At 44.3% G+C, this 23,397-nt stretch overlaps 1 protein-coding gene across 1 annotated transcript in view; it reads left to right on the top strand.

The window, feature by feature from the left end:
• Positions 1 to 23,397, top strand: part of LOC147725950 (uncharacterized) — a 108,832-nt gene that overhangs the window by 454 nt on the left and 84,981 nt on the right. The window lies entirely within an intron of this gene.

Here is a 23,397-nt window from a genome sequence, read left to right as displayed (position 1 = left end):
TAGCGCTGCATTTTAAAATACAGAGAAATGCTAAGAGCTGGCAGGGATGCAGCACTGTGAGAACCTCGTCCAGATTTATCAATGCTTTAGGGTTGGGTAAAGCTACCAGAAGTGAGACACAAGACGCAAACCGTGGCACAGTCTTCAATTGGGTTTTACTTTCCAGCGCAAATGTGTTGTGCTGGAAAATAAATTGTCTGAAATGAGAGGGATACCGAGGCTAAAATTAAATGGAGGCTGAAGATGAAATGGTGACGTTTCATGGATCACATGGGCATTGCTCTGCTTACCTTCCTTTGGGGCACATTTACAAGCCCAGTGTGCTGCCGAATGTCAATTTGTGGGATGTTCCAGGGGCGCACCAGGCTTGGCCATATCTACAAGGCCACATAACGCCTGCATGGCTTTTCATGGCATTGTAGATATGGAGTAAAGGGAAGCAGCGTAAGTTGCTGCCTTGCCTTACTCTGCATGAAAGAGACATTCCAAGGGTGTTGCTGTGGGTGTTGCCACCCATGTACTTTTAACACCGGCCCAAATTTATAACATCTGGTAAAGCTGAGGCAGCTCCAAAACCTTGCGCCTCCCTTGAGGAGACCTTGTTTTTTTTCTCTTTCCATGTGTGATACATCCAAGTATTCTGCATCACACATAAAGAGGAAAATGTTCTACTGATTGTTTGTGTGCAGGAAGGTGCCCCTTCCTGCACAAAAACAATTGTGTCAACAACACAGACACCCTTGCATCATGGTGCAAGCGTACCTGCATTGGCGCACTGCTGGAAAATGTGCGCTGGTTGGTAGGGCAGGAATGCACTGTATCTTGTAAACACAGTGCATTCCTGTGCTTTCGAATTGACGTAGGGTAGTGAAGCAAAATGATTTGCGACCCTGCTCTACACCAATTCCTTAAAAGTATGCCCTGTAGTTTCTGTCACAACTTATTATTAACTTTTATAGCTATAAATTAGCACAACAAAATTACACCATCTTAAGTCACACCGAGAGTTGGACAAATAGTTTTATTTATTCAAACTTTTCAAAATGTCCATGTGTGCTGCAATGTACAGCACACATACAATGGTTGCAAAGTTTTAAAATATGTTTAAACTGAGGCCCAGATTTACTAAGGGCTTGCATCACCCTGGCGTCATTCAAGGCAACACAAGCCTTATGTCAGACTTACTAAGCCACGCAAAGCCAACGGTTGCTTTTTGTTGGTTTCATAAATCTAGAATAATACAACGCAGCACAAGTCTCTGCCTTGTGTTACTCATATGTTGCCAATGCAATCCATGAGTGGAGTATGGGTGTCCCACGCATCGACCCATGGATTTTGGCACATTCGCAGATTTACTAAAATAGCAGACCTGAGAATGCGTCAAAGTGGTATGCCATCTTAACAGAGGCGTAACGAGAATTTGTTTTTCTCCATTATTTAATCGTGCTTTGAGTACCACATTCTGCAGGAAAAAGGAAAATGCCAATGAGAACTGTTTTGGTGCTGGAAGGTGCCCCTTCCTGCATATAAACAAACCAACCTGTAATTCAGACATCCTTGCACCATGGCACGAGAATGCCATTATTGGCACTAGGCAGCAAAGAGAGCAGGAAAGCACCATATCCTAGTAAATATGGTGCATTCCTGCTCTCTCCCATTGATGCGGCGCAGCAATTATTCTTGCTGCGTTGCACCAAATGTTAGTAAAGTTGGTAAAGCTTTCGTTTTTTGTACTGGAAGTATATTAAAAACGTATGCTAGACATGAAGGAACGTTCTTTGCTGTGCTGCATTGCATTACTATTTAGTAAATGTGCCCTTCTGTTTGAATGTGGGATACAAACGCTTAGTATATCTGGCTTATGCCTCTGTGTTCTGCAGGACGTGTGTGAGAAATCTAAGGTAGAAAGTCTCTAATATCATCATAAAAGATCGTACAGATTCTAACACTGCAGAGACCAAAAAATGTAATTACAGGTGTAAGATTTATATATGTCTCAATAACTTTTTTATACTGCGAACTGTGACTGAGGAATTGCCCCATATACTCTGAATCAGAGAGCATCTTTTAAGAACCCCTTAAATCACCATTCTTATATTTTACTTAAAACCAAAAGGGCAGTTCCTGAGGCTATGTTCAAGCCTTACTGCTGGACAATGTTGCTGTGTCTGTGGTTGTTCAAAATTGTCTGTGCTACACGTTTAATGTCCTCAACTATAAGGTAATAATCCATTGATTGAATGTCAGCAGGTGTGGAAGGGTGGGGCTTCAAGATGCCCAGTCAGAGGAGAGGCTAAGGGATGTGATGCCAATTTTGTCAGTGTATATAAAAAAGTAAACTCCAGGAGCATTTGCTAGAGTTTGAAAACCATGCAGCAATTTTGGCACCATATATCTTACAGCTAGGTGCTCATTCCCAAGTTGTATGTCGACCAGGAGCAAAGAAGTACGAATTGTACAGAAAAGATGCTCAGTTCATAAGTTCCTAACTTTACGCTTAGTTAGTCAAAGTAATTCCTTACATACACTTTTACAGGGTCGCAAAACTCACTGGAAGTTTTCTTTCTACGTGAATGGTAAAATGTTAAGTTGTGATGTATGTATGCGTAAGTTACGCTTGTGTAGACTCGGTGTTAATGTAGTGTATGTAAATTAGTAAAAAAAAAAAGTCATAGATCGCTCTCTTGTTTACCAAAAACCATACTAATCATGGGACTGATTTTCTAAACTAGTTTGTAGTTGCAAATGCTGCAATTCGCAAAGTAAGTGCATTTATGTGTGCACAATAAGTTTTAACTTCATACTAATTCCATTTTAGGAGTCAGTTACCTTTAGGCATCACCTAAAATGGAAGTGAGAATTAGTATGCAATATATAAAAGTTTTGCAGCTGTAGTCCATTAGCAAAATACTGAAAAATGACAGACTCCTGCGTGTGGTGGTGAACCATTTGCAAAAGGGAAAGAGTCGTTGGTTTCCCTTCCATTTTGTGAATGTTAAAAAAAAAGTGCGGGAAGCAGGCAGGGGCTCAGGGGACCACTGCAAACTCTAAAACAAATTTTGAAGAAAAAGTTGACTTTTTTTTAACGCAGGCCTGTTTCCGTATAGGAAAATGGACCTTATATAAAAAATTCTGATATATTTAAAGGTAATTACAGACATTGTGGTCAGCTTACTCTATCAGGCCATCATCCATGTGTTTGTGACCAATAAAAATGAGTCACAGATTTCAACCTCCATACATATTCATTAGGCTGGGTGGTCTGTGACACCCTACAAATTCTTTATTTTGTGAACTGACCTATAAGTCAGTATTTTGGCTTGCAAAATGTGATTCCATTCTCAAGACGCTGGTGTACAATTTGCAAGCACTTTTTTGCTAATGTATGTTGCATGTATTTGTAAGAACATTGATCTTGTATGTCCGAAGAGTACGGTGCCGCGGCACTGCTTTCAACATGCACTGCTGTGATCTTTCTATCTTGCACAGCTCGCTCTGATCTACACAGCTGCGTGTCATTGCTCGTGTGGTGTCTGGGGGACCATTGAGGTGGACATTCGAACCATCTAGATGCTAGAGTGCGAGGGCTTGAATAGCAGTCCTGGCATGGTATTTGAAATGTACAGATACAACTTTCTTTCGCCACAGCACCCTCTTTCATCACTTTTTTCCTGAAATGTCTTTCATTGATGCACCTTTTAACATAAAATAGCATAACGTGTATTCGTAAAGAACACTTCACTCAGAAGGGTATCTTGCTGCTGAATAACATATTTTTATTGTACCCACCTCAAGGCTACTCATTATATGGACCTCAGAAGGATGAAAGGCTGAGCAGACCCACCAGCATTTGAACCTATGACCATATGGTCAGACACATGCTCCTACACTGGTAGCATTAATCCACTAAGCCACCAGTGCTGGCTTTTACCGGAACAGTACTTTGTGAGTTTATTTATCAACACAGCTGCATTGTACCCAGGTGGAGTGTTATCAGTCTACATTTCGCTTGCACTGTTGCAGCTCAGCACAGTCCACTAACGCTGTTGCCACTCACACAATCTCACCATAGAGTTACAAAATGTCTTTCTGTACTTGTGTTTGCTTTATGCCAAAAAGAGATCAAGTTGCAGATGCCCCATTCACAAAGAGTATTTGTGCATGTGTGACCTATGCTACCCACAGCCATTTGCCGTTTCTTCAGGCTACATGTTTGCATAAAGGAAGGACTGTCTGTCAGGGTTGTACTCAAAGATGCAGTAATTCTGAGCCTACATTTACCCAGTACTGGTCTCAACAGATGTTCGGGAGACCCATGAGAATGTGCAAGGAAGACACCTGACTGCATTGCTGACTTCCAACTGACTATGCTCATTGTCATTCATTTTGCCTTCACCAACCCCAATTCTGAATGTTAAAGTAAGTATGGCCTTTCAGTCCATCCTCAAGCACGTGATGCCATCATTCCAGTGGCTGGAGGGTGAGTGGCCTGCTGCCACCAGCATGCTACTGTCGATCCACCCATTTTAGTTTTGGGTGTCTATGAATAGTTAAATGCACTCCGGAGCTTTCCATGGATGGTGGAGATGACATCAGCTCCACTCAAAACACGCAGAACCACTTTGTGCACCAAGAACATATGAGCTTCTCCTTACTCAAGGCTGAGTTCAGAACAATGGGAGCCCAGATTTTGAAAGGGATTGCAAGAACCTTTCTTCTGGAGTTCTAGGGCAATCAGTATTTGCTTGGCTTAAATTGTTACAAGCACAGCCTTTTGCCACTGGTGTCTTGGGACTTAACCCTACTTCATGACCTAAAAATGAGCACAATATGCACATCTTTAGCAGTTGTCCCTGAGCGTAACAAAGTTCAAGACTAACAGACTCGAACCCACTACAGACTACACCATCCATCGTAATTTATAACTCACTAGCACCCCTTCCCGACATTGTCCGGGTATGAATTGCTGCCGGCCAGTAGTTTATTGTTTTGTAGGATTTCATTTTGATAGCATTTCTTAACTGTGACAGGCCTGTGAAAAGCTCCGATTCACAGTGCACTGCTGATGCACTTAAGAGTGCGCGTTCAGTAGTGTGTGAACTCGAGTTTCCCTACTTTATTTTTCCTTGCAATATTACATAGCGCGAACTCGACAACATGTCATGAGCACAATTTACATTACAGAAGAACACATTCATTTGTGGTAGGCACGGGGAGACAAAGCAATTTGCCTGGAATCACAGGATGTTGAGCTGATGTCGAGATTCGAACGTAGCTCCCCGGCCAGCTCTAAAGTTCACAATTCTTAAACTTGTTGAGGGAGGTGTGTCTAAAAGTGTATGTTGGTGCTGGCCATCAATGAGAGAGACCTGTGCATTTTTCAAATGGGTGGTGAAAAAATATGAGTATGTTGCTGGAGATGTGGGCCGCCGTGCCACCAATGTACTTACCCGGGGAGGGTAAACATCCATCACTCCGCATACTTTCATTATGAAAGTACCATGACTCCGCAATGCCATTATAACGCATGGCATTACATTTATATGCTTTTTCCACGCATACATTTACAAGGACATTCGTTGTAAATGCATGAATGGTAAAAGCATGTTTTTTTAATGTTTGGATAAGGTAAGTATGGGTATAGGGGTATATGTTTTGGGGTACTGAGGTATATGTTTTGTGGGTGTTTGGGTATTTTAAGCGTTCAGATATAGTTTTGGGTTATGGAGTACAGGGGTAGTTTTAGGGGTTAGGGATAGGTATTGGTTTTGGGGTATAGTGGTATTTTTAGGGTTCAGGGCTAGGTTTTGGTTTTGGGGTATAGGGGTATTTTTATGGTTCAGGGGTATGTTTGGGTTTTGGGGTAAAGGGGTACATGGGTGTTTTAAGGGTTCAGGGCTAGGTTTGGGTTTTGGGGTACAGGGGTATTTTTAGGGTTCAGTGCTAGGTTTGGGTTTTGGGGTAAAGGGTATTTTTAGGGTTCAGGGGTAGGTTTGGGTTTTGGGGTACAGGGTTATTTTTAGGGTTCAGGGATAGGTATGGGTTTTGGGGTACAGGGGTATTTTTAGGGTTCAGAGGTAGGTTAGGGTTTGGGGGTACAGGGGTATTTTAAGGGTTCAGGGCTAGGTTTGGGTTTTGGGGTACAGGGGTATTTTAGAGTTGAGGGGTAGGTTTGGGGTTTGGGGTACAGGGGTATTTTTAGGGTTAGGGCTAGGTTTGGGTTTTGGGGTACAGGGGTATTTTAGGGTTCAGGGGTAGGTTTGGGTTTTGGGGTACAGGGATATTTATAGGGTTCAGGGCTAGGTTTGGGTTTTGGGGTACAGGGGTATTTTTAGGGTATAGGGATAGGTTTGAGTTTTGGGGACAGGGTATATTTATAGGGTTTAGATGGGTTAGTGTTTAAGGGTGTTGGGGTATTTTAAGGAGTAAGGGTGGGTCATGATTATGGGGTGCAGGGGGTATTTAAAGGGAGGAGGGTGGGATCAGCACACGATATGAGACATGGCATGAAGGGCGGAACGTACCACACGCCCCCATATTTATCATGCCCCCAGTACACGCCCACAGCACAACGCAGACACGCCCACAAGGGACTACTTTGCTGGCACAGTTCTTTTACCTTTTAAAAGTATATGGTGGGCGTCTGCATAGCCTATGTCCTTCTGCTGCAACTGCCCTTTCCAACGCTGTATTGGGTGTTGTGATTGGTGCTGTGGTTCCTGAGATTACCCGCCTCAAAGGTTTGGGCTCTCTCTTTATTATATTTGTATAGATTGTTCAGACAGCGCTTAGCCTAAAAAAGTATTTTACTATTCATACACAACATAAAACTGTGTATGTATATATACATATGTCCATACTAATAATATAAAGAGAGGGACCAAACCTTTGAGACGGGTAAGCTCCGGAACCACTGCGCCAACCGGAACATTGCATACCACATTGGAAAGGTGAGGCAAAGCAGATGGACATAGGCTATACACTAGCGCCACATATGCTTTGGAAGGGACAAAGCACGTTGTGGGGCAAAGTAGTCCGTTGGAAGTAGCACTAGCTCTGAGGTGGGTGTGTGAGTACTTTTGGAGCGCGAGAATAGCGTTCTATCGCGTTGGAAATGTGTGGCGTCTGAGTATGCCGCGGAGCGTGAGAATAGAGTTCTATCGCGTTAGAAATGTGTGGCGGCTGAGTACGCCGTCGGATGATGTTGACGCGGCGTGTGACGTCTCAGTGCACCACGCCATGTTGTTTATTACGCGCCATGAAGTGTGTGAAGAGGCCAAACAGAAGACACCCGGGCACGATAAGCACGGCAGGATGGCTGTGCAGCATTTGCAGACTGTGAGGCCAGAACTTCAGAGCAGGTACACGCGCGTCAGCTCCTTAATCAGCAGATGCACAATGTGCATGGCAGGACGTCAAAAGGCACATATCGCTGGGGCGCTTTCGAATTGCAGACATTTCTGTCATACCCGGACATCACCTTCAGAGCTTATCATGCACAAGGACCTAGATATCTTTCCAACAACTTCAAACGACATCTTCTAACTCGGAATCTGAGATCCTCCCACCTTAACCTGCTAGTGGTCCCAAAATTCAGACTAGCGACCAAAGGTGGAAAATCCATCGTGGTGTTAGGCTCCAGAGCCTGGAATAAACTTCCTCCCGCACTTCGTCAAATCTCAACAGAATATTGATCTACTGGGAGGGTTTAAGGTATTCCAGAATTGGCCAGGCGCGCAACCAAGTAACCGCAATGTATTATACTGCTAAGGAGTATCGGAATCCAGGCAAAAGGGCGGGCGGTAATCCCTCGTAACCGCTCAGGGTTGGATCACGAAAATCCACACAAATTGCACAAAAACAACAAAAACCCCTGCACTGGATAAACAACAATAATGTCTGGGTGACTTCGAGTTTCAGTAGCATAAGTCAAATGTGCACATCGAAAATTTTCAAAGTCAATAGACTGCAAAGTGCTGAAAAAGGAATTTCAATGAAGTAAAGTTCTTGGTATAAAACACCGGTTTATTGTTCCTCTTGTACTGGCCAGTACAAGAGGAACAATAAATCTCAACAGAATCTCTGTTTAGGAAAGCCTTAAAGACCTGAGTTTTTACGCTCACTGACACTGCCTGTGAGGCTTTGGTGTAATGATTCATCTCTGAGAGCTGTTCCAGCCTACTCACCCTTTTCTATTCTGGGGTGGCTCACAGCGCCAAGATGCTCCTTGGAGTGATAGAATGCGCTATACAAAAGGCATTTTACATTACACTACATTACATTACATTACATTACATTACAAATCGGGATGGGCCGCTAGTATATATATAAATACACACACACACACATATATATTTATACATATATATATATATATTCACAGAAAAAACCATAGGTTATAGTGGATATATAGTTAGGAATTTGCATTTACAAAACCTTGAAAATTCAATGAAAAAACCATTGGTTTTAGGCCATATATAGTTAGGGATTTGCATTTACAAAACCTTATTTTACTTGCATAAAACCATTGAAATTCCATATATAGTTATAAGCGCTAACTATATATCGCGCACCCGCAATCCACTGCTGATGATGTCACATATTACATCATTCATGACATGGTTAGTGACATCACTGATGACATCACTGATGACATCTCAAATGACATCACTGATGACATCACTGATGACAACATGCAGTGACTGTATGTTTCTGTAAAGTTAAAATATCTCTTACATATTGAAGAATGAGTGGATATATAAGTGTCTGGATGAAGGATTTAGTAGGTGCATGACTGACTGTATGAGTGAGTGATTAAATGTGTCTCACTGAGTGCATGGGTTAGTGACTAAACTGTCTTAATTTGTGCATCATTATGTCTGTTGTTCTGTGAACTGTTGCATGTGTTGATAAGTAGCTATATGAGTAACTATATGGGTTATTGATTGGTTGCCCAAGTATTTGTATGGGATACTGAGTGTGTGTGTAGGTGGCTGGGAGGTGTATGACTCTGTGCATAGATGTGTGAGCAGTTGATTCACTAGATGTATGGTTTCAAAAGTGCACGTGGAAACAGCTGTATGGGCGGTTGACTGTGTGCATGAGTGCATTGGAGAGTGAATGGATATCTCAGTGCTACATGTCAAAGTAAGTACATATGTAAAACACAGTACATGTGAGAGTTGACATATATAAATAACTGTGCATAAGAGCCAGTGAATGTGTGAGTGGCTGTATGGATCATTGTGAACTTGTATCAGGGATTGTATAATAGAGTAAATATGTGTTAGTATATGTTTGAATAAGTAAATTTTGTATAACTGTATAGTTGAGGAAATGGAGGTGTGATTGATTCTTTGCATGACTGACTAGGTGTGTGAGTAACTCCATGGATGAGTGACAGTCTGTGAGTGTCTGTTTACACTGATTGTATCTAAGGTTATATTAGAGTCTGAAGAGGTTCATCGTATTATCACATGAATGATATCATCAGTGATGTTATCAGTCATGTCAAATGAGATGTTTTCAGTGATGTCATCAGTGATGTCATTTGAGATGTCATCAGTGATGTCATCAGTGATGTCACTAACCATGTCATGAATGATGTAATATGTGACATCATCAGCGGATTGCGGGTGCGCGATATATAGTTAGCGCTTATAACTATATATGGAATTTCAATGGTTTTATGCGAGTAAAATAAGGTTTTGTAAATGCAAATCCCTAACTATATATGGCCTAAAACCAATGGTTTTTTCATTGAATTTTCAAGGTTTTGTAAATGCAAATTCCTAACTATATATCCACTATAACCTATGGTTTTTTCTGTGAATTTCATTGGTTTTTTAATAGCAAATATGAAAAGCTTTAAAATGTCAAGTACGTGATAGATGAAAACATTTTCGTATTTATGCACGCTGATGTGCTTTGAACGCTTTCCCCTCTTTTGTCTTAGTAGTACTCTCTCTTTGCAGATAGTGAACGGTAGTTAACGCAAGCCTTTGCCCCCGTTGTAATCCGTCGTGCCTGCTTCCCTCTCCATTTGATTGATTGTTGTCCAAGCATTTACTGTTTTAGAATTGGTTCTCTTTGGTTCATTCTCTATTTACAAACAAGCACAAAGTCGCAATACTCTGTTTAGTCTTTGCAGATAGTGAAAAATCGTGTAAAAAAAATAAAAGTAATCGAGCAAAATCAGTAGGCCACTAATTGGATCTCTTTTTGACCTCGCTATAATAGAAATATTAGGAACAACCATACATGAGAAATACGAAAATAGTGAGATGAACTGAGCTCCACACCATGAGGGCTGCAAGACAGCTCGGCTCCATCACCCATCCCGCACAAAATAACGACAAACCCTATGCAAATATTAAAAATATAGACAACACACCAGCAAAGAAACAGGGTAAAACATTTTATTAAAAAACTATTTACATAACGTTGGTTTATAAGATGATATCAGTAGTGGACCGATGTGTGAATAGATCGAAAGCAGCACAAGGCTCCAAGATCCGGATGGCAAGCTCCTGGATGTTGGGTGCCATAGTTTAGAGTTCTGAATTTGAGCCTTTTTCAATGCCTGTGCTTTGTTGAATCAAAATGGCGGCTTGACACAAAGCTGACTCAAGCGTTGCTACTGATGCTATGCAGACCAAAACTGGTTTTCAGTTTGTACATTTTTCTAGATTTTTCAATCCAAGTTTGGTTGACTTTGTAGAACGATGGCTTCAAATTTTCAACATACGGTGTGGTGGCGCTGACTGGGAGGGGGCGCTTCGCTCCTGCCCCCTCCCCAAGTAAGATTTTCATACGTGAAAGTACGTTAATGGTTTTGGTCCCTGAGATGCTTCGATGTCACTGCCATTCTCAAATAGCATAAGTTCTGGATGTTGGGTGCCATAGTTCAGAGTTCTGAGCAGCGCTTGTAACACTGTCTGAAGCTTATTTCCACCTACTGCAGCTTCACTATTCTCAAAGTAAGTGAGTGTCGTTTGTGGACCTGACTGCATTAGAAAACTTGGGCGGTGTGATTGCCATGGACTCGGAGAAGACGCTTGGCTCCGACACCCTCCCCAAGTCTTATAGCACTGGTGTAGCCTGAGATCGCCCCCGACATAGGCGGCCGGCTCCCGGGGTCCGGCGGAACTTTTTGCCTTTTGATGACTCTTCAATTCTGGACCTTGTCCCACAATCCGTTTCACCTGAAGACAAGCTGTAGTGGGGCGCCCCTTTACCGTTTTAGTTGCCATTCCGCCCGCTTTTGCTACACTGTGCCTCTTCCGCCATTCAGCTGTTTACCGCCCGCTCTTGCGACTACAGCGTCTCGCTCATCATGTAGTTGAGTTGCTCCCGCTCTTGCGGTGCAGCGATAGGCGGCTGCCACAGGACTCTCAAAATGGCGGCCGGCTCTTCGGTTTTGGGCCTGGTCCACTAAAATGGCCCTGGGACACCTTGGAACTCGGACGCTTCCCTGATAGGGCTTGGGTCCCATTCTCGAAAAGCGTCCCCTCAGCCGTGAAGATTCTACAAAAGTCTTGGGGGCCTCTGACTCCCGCAGGCTTCTGGTGGGGAGCGGCTGCCATGATTGCTCGTGGAATGGCCACGACGGAGCTACGAGATGGTAGTGGTCTCATGCTGACGCCAGCTTTAGTCTGAAACATCCAGAAACACTGTAGACTACCAATTCGATCAGTTCCGGTAGCGCCCCAACATGACCCGGAAGAGAAGAACTTGCCCTCCCCTCTTTGACTGATGGTTCTTGTTGCCTGTCCCCTCTGTTGTCATTTAACAGAACTTTTTGGACTGCTGAAAGGGGTTGTGTTCTGAACGCTGGTTGGTGGAGACATTTTGACTATATTCTTGACCTACGTTGTCGCGTAATGCGTTATATGACACGCCGCGTTAGCGCACCCGGAAGTGATCCGAGGCGCGGCGCGCAGCGCGTAACGTAAGCATAACAGGTCATGTGACTTGTTAATAAAACTTTTCATTGGTTCATTTTACTTTTGTTAATTTAATGATGAAAAGCTTGGTCATATGACCTAAAAATTACGCTTTTTATTGTTTTCGAACAATATTTTTTTTTCAAACATATGTTATAATATTCCAGGCTAATGTACTTTCCCGGAAAATTTACAACTGTCTTGCAAGTAAAATATATTCCTTTTTCGAGAAAAAGGGCGTTTCTTCCTTCCATGACGGAACCGTTGAGTAAAAGAGATTCGGCCTGCTGTCTTAGTCGCCGATACGCCTGATTATCAGATTCTTATCGATCACTTTATGTTGCAGACATGAAAAACACAACTGCCCTTGACCATTTATCTTTACTGCGTTCCTACATATTATACCTTTTATCCGTCATGTAATTGGACTGCTTTATTTCACTTGCCTTTTACTGATTCGAAAACAGTGACTAAAAGTAAAAACTTTACCAATGTAAATACTACTACCGTGTTTTGTTTTAAAAACCTTTATTGTGAAAATGTCAGTATACAAATACGGGCCTATAACCACGTGGGCCGGCCACGGAGCAAACTGAAATCGTATATGATGAGGAGACATTTACACTGTAGAGGAACGTAACGAGCGGGCCATTAGGTTGCAAGAACTAAGGTGTCTAACAGTTGCGGAATCGGTGGACATACATTTTGTAATTAAAATAGGACAGGGCCACTTACAATAACATTTTCTAGATATACATTTGCGGGCAAGGAGTTACGAGTCCCATTTATACCGGCGCCATTTTGGGCGAGGCCGGGCAGGTCCAAGATATAGTCAAAATGTCTCCACCAACCATCGGCCAGACCAGAACCCCTTTCGGCCCTTTATGCTACAAGATGGTGTCTTCCATTCAGAAAATATTGTTGGCAGCATTTTGAAAGGAAACAGAAACAGCCGTTCTCCTAGTGAGTTTCACATTGTTACATTTAGGAAGAATGTTGAAGAGTAGTATGTGGAAAATCTGAAGCCATTTTTCTACAAACTCTCAATCAGACTTGGATGGAAAAAAAAAACATGAAGAATGTACAAACTGAAAACCAATTTTTGTCTGTATAGCATCAACAGTAACGCTTGAGTCAGCTTTGTGTCAAGCCGCCATTTTCATTCAATCAATAGCGTCCCCCTGCACACATTCAGGGACCTGGTCGTGTCTTCAGATGAAACGGATTGTAGGAAAAGAAGCAGAAAGGAAAAGGCAAAAAGTTCCGCCGGACCTCGGGAGCCGGCCGCCTATGTCATGTGCGACCTTTGGCCACACAAGGGCAATAGTGAAGCTGCAGCAGATGCAAATAAGCTTCAGACAATCTTACAAGCACTGCTCAGAAATCTCAACTGAGGCACTCAACATCCAGGACTTGCCATTCGAATCTTGGCGCCTTGTGCTGGTTCCGACCTATTCACACATCGGTCCTGGATCTCGGCGCGTTCGACTCACTGTACCGCAACAGTGACCGCAATTCAGCTGGACAAGCCGCCATTTTCATTCACTCAATAGCGTCCCCCTACACACATTCAGGGACCTGGTCGTGTCTTCAGATGAAACGGATTGTAGGAAAAGAAGCAGAAAGGAAAAGGAAAAAAGTTCCGCTGAACACCACCTTGGGCAATAGTGAAGCTGCAAAAGGTGCAAATAAGCTTCAGACAGTCTTCAACTTACTCTGATTCTTATAATAAACTTCAGATAGTCTTACAAGCACTGCTCAGAACTCTCAACTGAGGCACTCAACATCCAGGACTTGCCATTCGGATCTTGGCGCCTTGTGCTGGTTCCGACCTATTCACACATCGGTCCACTACTGACATCACCTCATAAGCCAACGGGGCACCCCACGCCGACTTTCGGCGCAGCATTGTAGGATGGCCACACCAGTGCGGCAACTTGCTGGACACAACATCGGGGCCATTCAGATCTCGGCGCGTTCGACTCACTGTACCGCAACAGTGACCGCAACTCAGCTGGACACGCCGTCTTTCGGCGCAGCATTGTAGGATGGCCACACCAGTGCGGCAATTTGCTGGACACCACCTCGGTGCCATCCGGATCTCGGCGCGTTCGAGTCACTGTGCCGCAACAGTGACCGCAATTCAGCTGGACACGCCGTCTTTGGGCGCAGCATTGTAGGATGGCCACACCAGTGCGGCAATTTGCTGGACACCACCTCGGTGCCATCCGGATCTCGGCGCGTTCGAGTCACTGTACCGCAACAGTGACCGCAACTCAGCTGGACACGCCGTCTTTCGGCGCAGCATTGTAGGATGGCCACACCAGTGCGGCAATTTGCTGGACACCACCTCGGTGCCATCCGGATCTCGGCGCGTTGTGCTGCCTTCGGCCTATTCGCACATCGGTCCGCTACTGACGCCGCCTCACGTGCCAACGGATTTTCTACGCTTTTTGTAGCCCTATGCCGCATAACAGGTCATGTGACTTGTTTATAAAACTTTTCATTGGTTCATTTTACTTTTGGTTTCCTAAAGATGGAAGGCTTGGTCATATGACCTAAAAATAACACTTTTCATTGGTTTAGAACATTTTTTTTTCCCAAACGATGAAAGCCCCACCTTGTTTCTGGATCATTCAGACTGAAGCTGGCGTCAGCATGAGAGCACCACCATCTCGTGGCTCCGTCGTGGTCATTCCGCGAGCAATCATGGCAGCCGCTCCCCACCGGAAGCCTGCGGGAGTCGGGGGCCCCCAAGACTTTTGTAGAATCTTCACGGCTGAGGGGACGCTTTTCGAGAATGGAGCCCAAGCCCTAGCAGGCAAGCGTCCGAGTTCCAAGGTGTCCCAGGGCCATTTCAGTGGACCAGGCCCAAAACCGAGGAGCCGTCCGCCATTTTAAGAGCCATGTGGCAGCCGCCTATCGCTGCACTGCAAGAGTGGAAGCAACTCAACAACATGGTGAGCGAGACGCTGTAGCCGCAAAAGCGAGCGCAACTCAGCTAGATGGCCGCCACCTGGAGAGGCCCGTTCACGCCGCCTCCCCCACCCCCGGGCCGCCGCACGCCAATTTTCGGAGCAGCATTGTAGGATACCAAAACCAGTGCGGCAGTTTACTGGACATCACCTGGGTGCCTGTAGTACATGTTGTGTCAGCCATGTGACACTGGACACAGTCCCATCAACATCTCAACGCGTTCTGCTGCCTTGGGACTATTCGCACAACAGACCGCTACTGACGAGGCCTCCCCCCGCACCACCCGGGACGCCCCACGCTGTTTTTCTGTGCTGCATTGTAGGATCCCAAAACCAGTGCGGCACCCAGGCGACATCACCTGGGTGCCGTCCAGAACTCTGCACGTTGTGCTGCCTTGGGACTATTCGCACAAAAGACAGCTTCTAACCATTGTTGCTTTTTGTGTTGAAAAATGTTTAAATGTTTTTAGTTTTTGTTCCGTTCGTTATAGTTAATAGTTAATAAAGTTTTACAATCTTACTTTGTTGGAGTGTTATCTATTTTTTTAAAAACGGGTGAATGGGGCCTTGAATCGGGTTATTGTCATGTGTGGGCTTTGGAAGTGTGCTGCTGCAGGATCGGACATTTCAAACTCAAATGCACGTTCTTTTTCTTACCTTTCCGAAGCATGGAGCGCAATAGCAGGCAGAGAAAGGGTGATGCACGTGTTGAACACTACCTGACCTGGCAAGTTGCTGGCAGTGCCCCCCCCCCGCCCGCTCCTGAAAGAGGACACACACACACCGCCGCCCCGAGTACTTCACAAATCTTTAAAAGACCATGCGCTTGTTCATGAGGCTTAAATGGTTTATCACCTCTTCTAGAACCCCTGCATCGACCCTCTGACGTTTCCTGGAAAAATTACCATGTAACACAATACCAAGCCCTGTCAGCTGAAACCCCCAAGGAATCGTGGGGCATATTATCAAGGGGGTTTATCTCCGCTTTTTTGGCTTTAAAAGCCAAGAAAGCGGAGATAAAAATATCTCCCTATTACCAAGCTGTCGCTAACACCAGTTAGTGACAGCTAAAAGGAGATAGCGACCATCTTGGGCCCCGCTTTGCATGTCAGTGATACTTATCACTAATGACATGCAAAGCGGGCGTGCCAAGATGTTAGCGACTGGAAACAGTCCCTAACATCGCTATCTCCTATTACCAACTTTTGGAGATATTCGCGCTAAGCGCGAATATCTCCAAAATCTAACACCTGCCCTGAGCAGTTCTTAGCCATGTTATCCAATGGGAGGTGGATAACATGGCTAAGAGCATTTGCTCGATAATACATGAATATCGCTGACTTTTCTGCGATAATAGCAAGGTTTATCTGCGATAAAAATCGCCGATGTGCGGCGATAATTTTTGTCTCTAAACAAGTTAGAGACAAAAATTATCGCTAGTTGTTCGTAATATGCCCCCGAGTTTTTGCTTGCAGAAATCGGGAGGCGGGAGACTAGCACTGAAATCAGTAGTCACACGCCTGAATCGGGAGGGTTGGCATGTCTGAATTCTCTACAGCTGGGGCCATAAACTACATCCGCAGGGGTAGGTGATAGCCTAGGTCCGGCCTGGACAATCGGACACAGAGGAAGAGGAGTGTCAGAGGGTGCGGTAGTGAATAGGGTGAAAGAGAGGTGTCGGGAGGGCACAGGGTGTGATTCTCAGAGAAGAGCAGCGCAGATGGGGGGAAGTATATGGCCCATGCATGAGAGAGAGAGCGGGGATGACCAGTGCGTGGGGGAGATGCTTGCGAGGGTGGGAAGCCATGCTGAGGATCGGCGGCGTGCAGAGAGTGGGCCTGGTCAAGGCATCTAAAATGGCTGCCGTGCACGACAAAATTGTGGCATTGGACAAAAAGGCAAGATGGCGCAGACAATGTTTTTCAATAAGGATTCATTTATAACAAAATATTTACTCGCAGTGACAAAATGGTGGTCAACACTTCCTGATTTCCATCGAATCGAACGTTAACAAACGTCACGCAGCAAAAAAAAAAAAAAAAAAAAAAAAAGCTCACGCACAGAGCAGTTTTTAACCATGTTATCCAATGGAAGGTGGATAACACGGCTAAGAGCATTTGCTGGATAATGCATGAATATCGCTGACTTTTCAACGATACTCATGCATTGTGGCCGATGTGCGGCGATAATTTTTATCTCTAAACAATTAAAACGAAGCACAAAATGGCGAATTCCCGTTTCGCTACCAGTTTGCGGCCCAGTTCGCGGCCCGTGAAGCGCTTCTACCGTGAAAAATCATTTTTTTTTTCTTTTCCCCACGGGACCCTTTAATAACCCCAACAACATTCCTAGGGGGTCAAGAGGGGGATACCCTGCCCCCTTTCATTATATTCCCCTTTGGTTTTTCACCTCTTCTTCTCTCTCGATCCTACCGAGAGACAAGATGGCGGCCGCTCCGGACTGTCACGCAGCAAAAAAAAAAAAAGCTCACGCACAGCCGCTGGAAGAGATGTATCAACATATATCAGCCTCCTCAGCCACCCTCAGGAAACATAGGGGATTAGGATACGTCTCCCGCACCCCCTTATACCTAATAATTTAATTAACGAAGCACAAAATGGCGAATTCCCGTTTCGCTACCAGTTTGCGGCCCAGTTTGCGGCCCGTGAAGCGCTTCTACCGTGAAAAATCATTTTTTTTTTCTTTTCCCCACGGGACCCTTTAATAACCCCAACAACATTCCTAGGGGGTCAAGAGGGGGATACCTTGCCCCCTTTCATTAAATTCCCCTTTCGTTTTTCACCTCTTCTTCTCTCTCGATCCTACCGAGAGACAAGATGGTGGCCGCTCCGGACTGTTTAGAATGTTGACAGACACCGGAGAGCCAATCAGCTTTCTGCGCGCAAAGTTCCGTTTCGCGAAAAGTAAGCGGACCGGATCGCTGCCCAGAGCGCTGTTACAGATATATATCTTGTTTTGAACGTTAATTTCTCAAAATCCACTGAAGCACATATATTGAGACCTAGCAAAGGCACATCGGGCTAACAGTCCCTACAATTTTGCCAAGTTTCGTGCAAATCCATTCAGCCGTTCGAGCTAAAAGTGAGGCCAAAGGCCCTATGGAAATTAACATGGGAAAAACGCGTTTTGGGACCCCCCTTTTTTCTCGGCCCCCCTTGACAAAACCCCCCCAAATTTTCAGGGGCTGCTCAGAAACAAAATGTGCCATTTTCCTGAAAATTTCAGCCGATTCCGTCCACAAACGCCAAAGTTATTAGACATAGAATTTTCAGAAATGCCATAGGGAAAAAATCCTAACTATATATACCTACTGGCGAACGCCAGTAGGTAATATATATATATATATATATATATATATATATATATATATATATATATATATATATATATATATATATATATATATATATATATATATATATATATATATATATATATATATATATATATTCACTATTCACTGAGAAAACCATAGGTTTCACACATGTTATAGTTAGCTGGACATTTCACTCATACAAAACCATTGAAAATTCCCCGTTGTAGTTAGTTCAGCTAACTATAACTCGCGCGCTGGCAATGCACTTCTGATGACGTTACATATTACATTGCTTATGACATGGTCAGTGACATCACTCATGACATCACAGATGACATCTCAAATGACATCACTGATGACATCACTGATGACATCATCCAGTGAATGTGTGTCTTTCTGAAAAATACATATTTTTTATATATGTATATCTAAAGGTTGATGGAAGAATAAATGGGTAAATACGTGTCTAAATGTTTTTTTGTTGTAAAATTGATTGTATAACTGACTTATTAAGTATATCTTAGTGAATACATAGATTAGCGAGTAATGTTTAAATATGTAAATGTCTGTATCAGTGTATCACTTTGTGTATACGTGGCTGCATGGGTTAGTGAGTAGCTACATAAGTGTCTATATGGGTTATCAGTTGTTTTTTTGAGTGTCAGAATTAGTGTCTGTATGGTTTGGTGGTGTATTACTTAGCGCACAGATGCATGATTGACTGACTCACTGTTTGTATGTGTTTTAAAGACAGCATGTGTGCAGGACTGTATGGGTGGATGAGTGTGTGTATGGGTGTGTTAGTGAGTGAATGACTGACTCAATAGTGTATTTATGAGTAAGTATATATGTTTTAAACTAGTATATGTGAGTATTGATGTATATAAGTAAGGATATATGACAGTGACAGATTGGAAGAGTTCCTGTATAAATAGGTATGTGTTTCTGTAACTGATTGTTTAAGAGAGTAAGCATGTGTACGGTTCTGTAGAAATAAGTGTAGTGGTGTGCGTAGAGCTGTATATGCAAGTAAATGGATGTTTGATAGTTTATTTGCATGTGTGAGTATATGTGTGAATAACTCTATGTTTAAGTGTAGGTGTGTAACAGGATGTATAGGTGTATGAGTACATGTATGAGTGACTATATAGCACTATTGGTGAATGAGTGGATGTGTATGTAGAATAGATTTTGGAATTACTGAATAAGTTGTTCTAACTGGTATTGGTATCTCCATTTTTTTGTGAAAATTTTAGGTTCTATTTTTGAATGTGTGTATCAAAGGTTATATTAGGGTGAGAGGAGGTCTGCCACTCTTTCACAAGGATGATGTCATCAGTGATGTCATCAGTGATATCATGAGTGATGTCACTGTCCATGTCATGAGTGATGTAATGTGTGACGTCATCAGCAGTGCATTGCGGGTGCGTGAGTTATAGTTAGCGGAACTAACTATAACAGGAATTTCAATGGTTTTATATGAGTGAAATGTCCAGCTAACTATAACATGTGTGAAACCTATGTTTTTTTTCAGTGAATTTGCAAGGTTTTTGAAATGCTAATTCCTAACTAAAACGTGGCTGAAACCTATGGTTTTTTCAGTGAATTTCAAAGGTTTTTTAAATGCTAATTCCTAACTATAAGGTGGCTGAAACCTATGGTTTTTTCAATGAATTTCAAAGGTTATGTAAATGATAATTTTTAAATGTATTAATTGCTATATTTTTTATACTAATTTACTACATCGTTTTAAAGTATTTATTTTTAGATATTTTATTTTTTAAATTACATTACATATTTTAAAGATACATTTTTTTTTAAATATTGAAATTGTAATATTTATTTTTTAAATTAAATTTTTTTAATGTATATATATTTTATATAGCAGGCAATGATATCCTATTGAAGGAAATTCAAGTTACTGGTAAGTACAGTTAAATTTACTTTTCAGGAATAGTAGTGAGCTGAAAGATGCAGCACTGAGGTATCTCTTGATAACAGGTGAGTAAATTGGAATTCGTAGTTCGACTGATTTTTTAGGAATTTTTTTAAGTTCCAAAACTCCACACTTAGAAAAATTTCCAAGTGAAGCCAATCAATATTAGCCTATGGAAGGAAATTCAAGTTACTGTAACTACGATTAGAATTACTTTTTAGGGTCAGTAGTGAGCTGAAAGATGCATCACTGAGATCTCTCCTGATAACAGGTGAGTAAATCGGAATTCGTAGTTCGGCTGATTTTAGAGGAATTTTTTAAAGTTCCAAAACTCCACACTTAGAAAAATTTCCAAGTGAAACCATTCAATCTTAGCCTATGGAAGGAAGTTCAAGTTACTGTAAGTTTGGTTGGAATTTCTTTTCAGGATCAGTTACAGCTAATGAGCATTGCTCATTAGCTGTAACTGTGCTGCTTGTAGCGCTCTGGCATCGCAGCGCCTGCATTAATCAATTGTTTGTGCCTCGCATTGCTCATATTTTGTAACTGTGCCACCTCTAGTGATCTGACACCGTAGCGCCTGCATCTTAAGTTTGTGCCTCGCATTGCTTTCAGTAGTACTGCCCATTCCAACCTGGTTAGTCTGCTACTCTGCTAGCAGCCATTTGCTTCGTCACGTTTGTTGTGGCGCCTCCCTGCTCGGACATACACCCCGCCCTCGGCCTCCCAGCTGTCCCTCCCCCCCACTGAGTGTTCTGCCCCGACCCTCCGCCATCTCCTCTGTGACCGTCCGGATTCCTCCTGAGACGGCCGCTCCCCCACGCAGCTCCTCACCCGCCTGCAGTGGTATCGTAGCGCTTGGGCTGCAGACTGATTTGTGCCTCGCATTGCTCATTAGCTGTAACTGTGCTGCTTGTAGCGCTCTGGCATCGCAGCGCCTGCATTAATCAATTGTTTGTGCCTCGCATTGCTCATATTTTGTAACTGTGCCACCTCTAGTGATCTGACACCGTAGCGCCTGCATCTTAAGTTTGTGCCTCGCATTGCTTTCAGTAGTACTGCCCATTCCAACCTGGTTAGTCTGCTACTCTGCTAGCAGCCATTTGCTTCGTCACGTTTGTTGTGGCGCCTCCCTGCTCGGACATACACCCCGCCCTCGGCCTCCCAGCTGTCCCTCCCCCGCTCCTCCCCCTCCACCTTCCATTTAAGACTGATGTCCCAACGCGCAGCGTCCACGCGCTACGGCCACGCCGAAGGTGCGCCAAAGGTAAGCCCGTCTACGCCCGTCCGCGCCTGGACCGCGCCCAGCGCCAAACCCCCTGGCCCCCGTACCACCCACCCCTCCCGCATTACTTATGATGCCACCACCCTCCTAGCCCTTAACCCCGGCCGTTCCCACAACTGCGTCCAAGCCGCTCCTGGACACACCCATGGACCCTTCTCTTGCAACTCCTGCAAGTTCGACGGCACCAAGAACAACTCCTCATCTACGAACACACAACAGATATCCGACCCCAACCACCTAAAATGCATCCTGCTCAACACCCGCTCAGTCCACAGGCACGCCATCGACCTCTGGAATCTACTAGACACCATCTCTCCGGACGTCGCCTTCCTAACAGAAACATGGATGAATGCCTCCTCAGCCCCAGACATCACCATTGCCATCCCGGAAGGCTATAAAATCATCCGTAAGGACCGGACCGACCAAACAGGAGGAGGCATCGCTATCGTCCATAAGAAATCCATCCGCATCTCAACCAGCTCAGACGTCAATCTCGCCAACACTGAACACCTTCACTTCCAGATCCACATCGACCCCAAGACCACACTCAGAGGCACCCTCTTCTACAGGCCACCAGGACCCCGCACACAATTTAGTGAAGACATCACGGACTTCATCACTCCACACGCGCTCCCCTCCGAGGATTACATCCTTTTGGGAGACCTCATCTTTCACCTTGAAAAGAACAACGACCGCAACACCATCTCCCTCTTGGACAACCTCGCCAACCTCGGACTTAAACACCTTGTCACTACCCCCACCCACATCGCAGGTCACACACTCGACCCTATATTCACCTCCAGCGAACATGTCTCCTTCAGCCACACCACAGCTCTCCTCTGGACTGACCACAGCTGCGTTCACTTTACCTACAACAAGTCCACATTCAACAACCATCCCCAACCCACTCTGCGAAGAAACTGGAACAGAGTCACCATCAACCAGATCTCCTCATCGCTTCTTCAATACCCCCCCGCCCACTCCTCAAACCCCGACCAAGCAGCCAATAACTTCACCCAATGGTTATCCAACAGTGCCGACATCCTAGCACCACTGAAAAAACGACAAATCAAACTAGGCAGCAAGAAGGCCTCCTGGTTCAACGATGATCTTAAGAAATTCAAGAAACTCTGTCGCTCCCTTGAGAAGGCCTGGAAAAAAGACCCAAACACCAGCACCAAAGACGCCTTCAAAAACGCCACCCGCATACACCACCAACTGATCCGGAATGCCAAGAAAGCCGCTTTCAAGGACCGACTAGATAGCAACGCCCACAACAGCAAGGAATTATTCAACATCGTCAAGGAATTTACCAACCCCTCAGCCAACTCCAACAACATCACCCCCTCTCAAGCCCTCTGCGACTCCCTAGCCTCATTCTTCCACAACAAAATTGCAGACATCCACAACAGCTTCGACAACCAACCCGAAGACCAACCAACCCAACCCTCTGCAGGACCCCCACCCCCCTTGAACACCCTCAATGACTGGAACCCTATCTCCACTGAAGACACCATCCATCTGATGAACTCTATCCACTCAGGATCCCCCACAGACCCATGCCCTCACCACATCTTTAACAAAGCAGACTCCATTATAGCACCACACCTCCGAGACGTCATCAATTGCTCCCTCAACTCCGCAACCTTCCCGGAAAGTTGGAAACACGCCGAACTCAGCGCCCTTCTGAAGAAACCCACAGCTGACCCCACCGAACTCAAAAACTACCGCCCTATCTCGCTCCTTCCATTCCCGGCCAAAGTCATCGAGAAAGCGGTCAACAACCAGCTCGCCGCCTTCCTCAAAACCAACAAATCCCTCGACTCCTCACAATCCGGCTTCCGAGCCAAACACAGCACTGAAACCGCCCTCATCGCAGCAACAGACGACATTCGAACTCTACTGGACAATGGAGACAC

This window comes from Lissotriton vulgaris, chromosome 3_1 (assembly GCF_964263255.1).
Source record: "Lissotriton vulgaris chromosome 3_1, aLisVul1.2, whole genome shotgun sequence".
NCBI classification, from domain to species: Eukaryota; Metazoa; Chordata; class Amphibia; order Caudata; family Salamandridae; genus Lissotriton; species Lissotriton vulgaris.
Note: the sequence above shows the minus strand (reverse complement) of the source record. Positions and strands in the feature narration are given on the sequence as shown.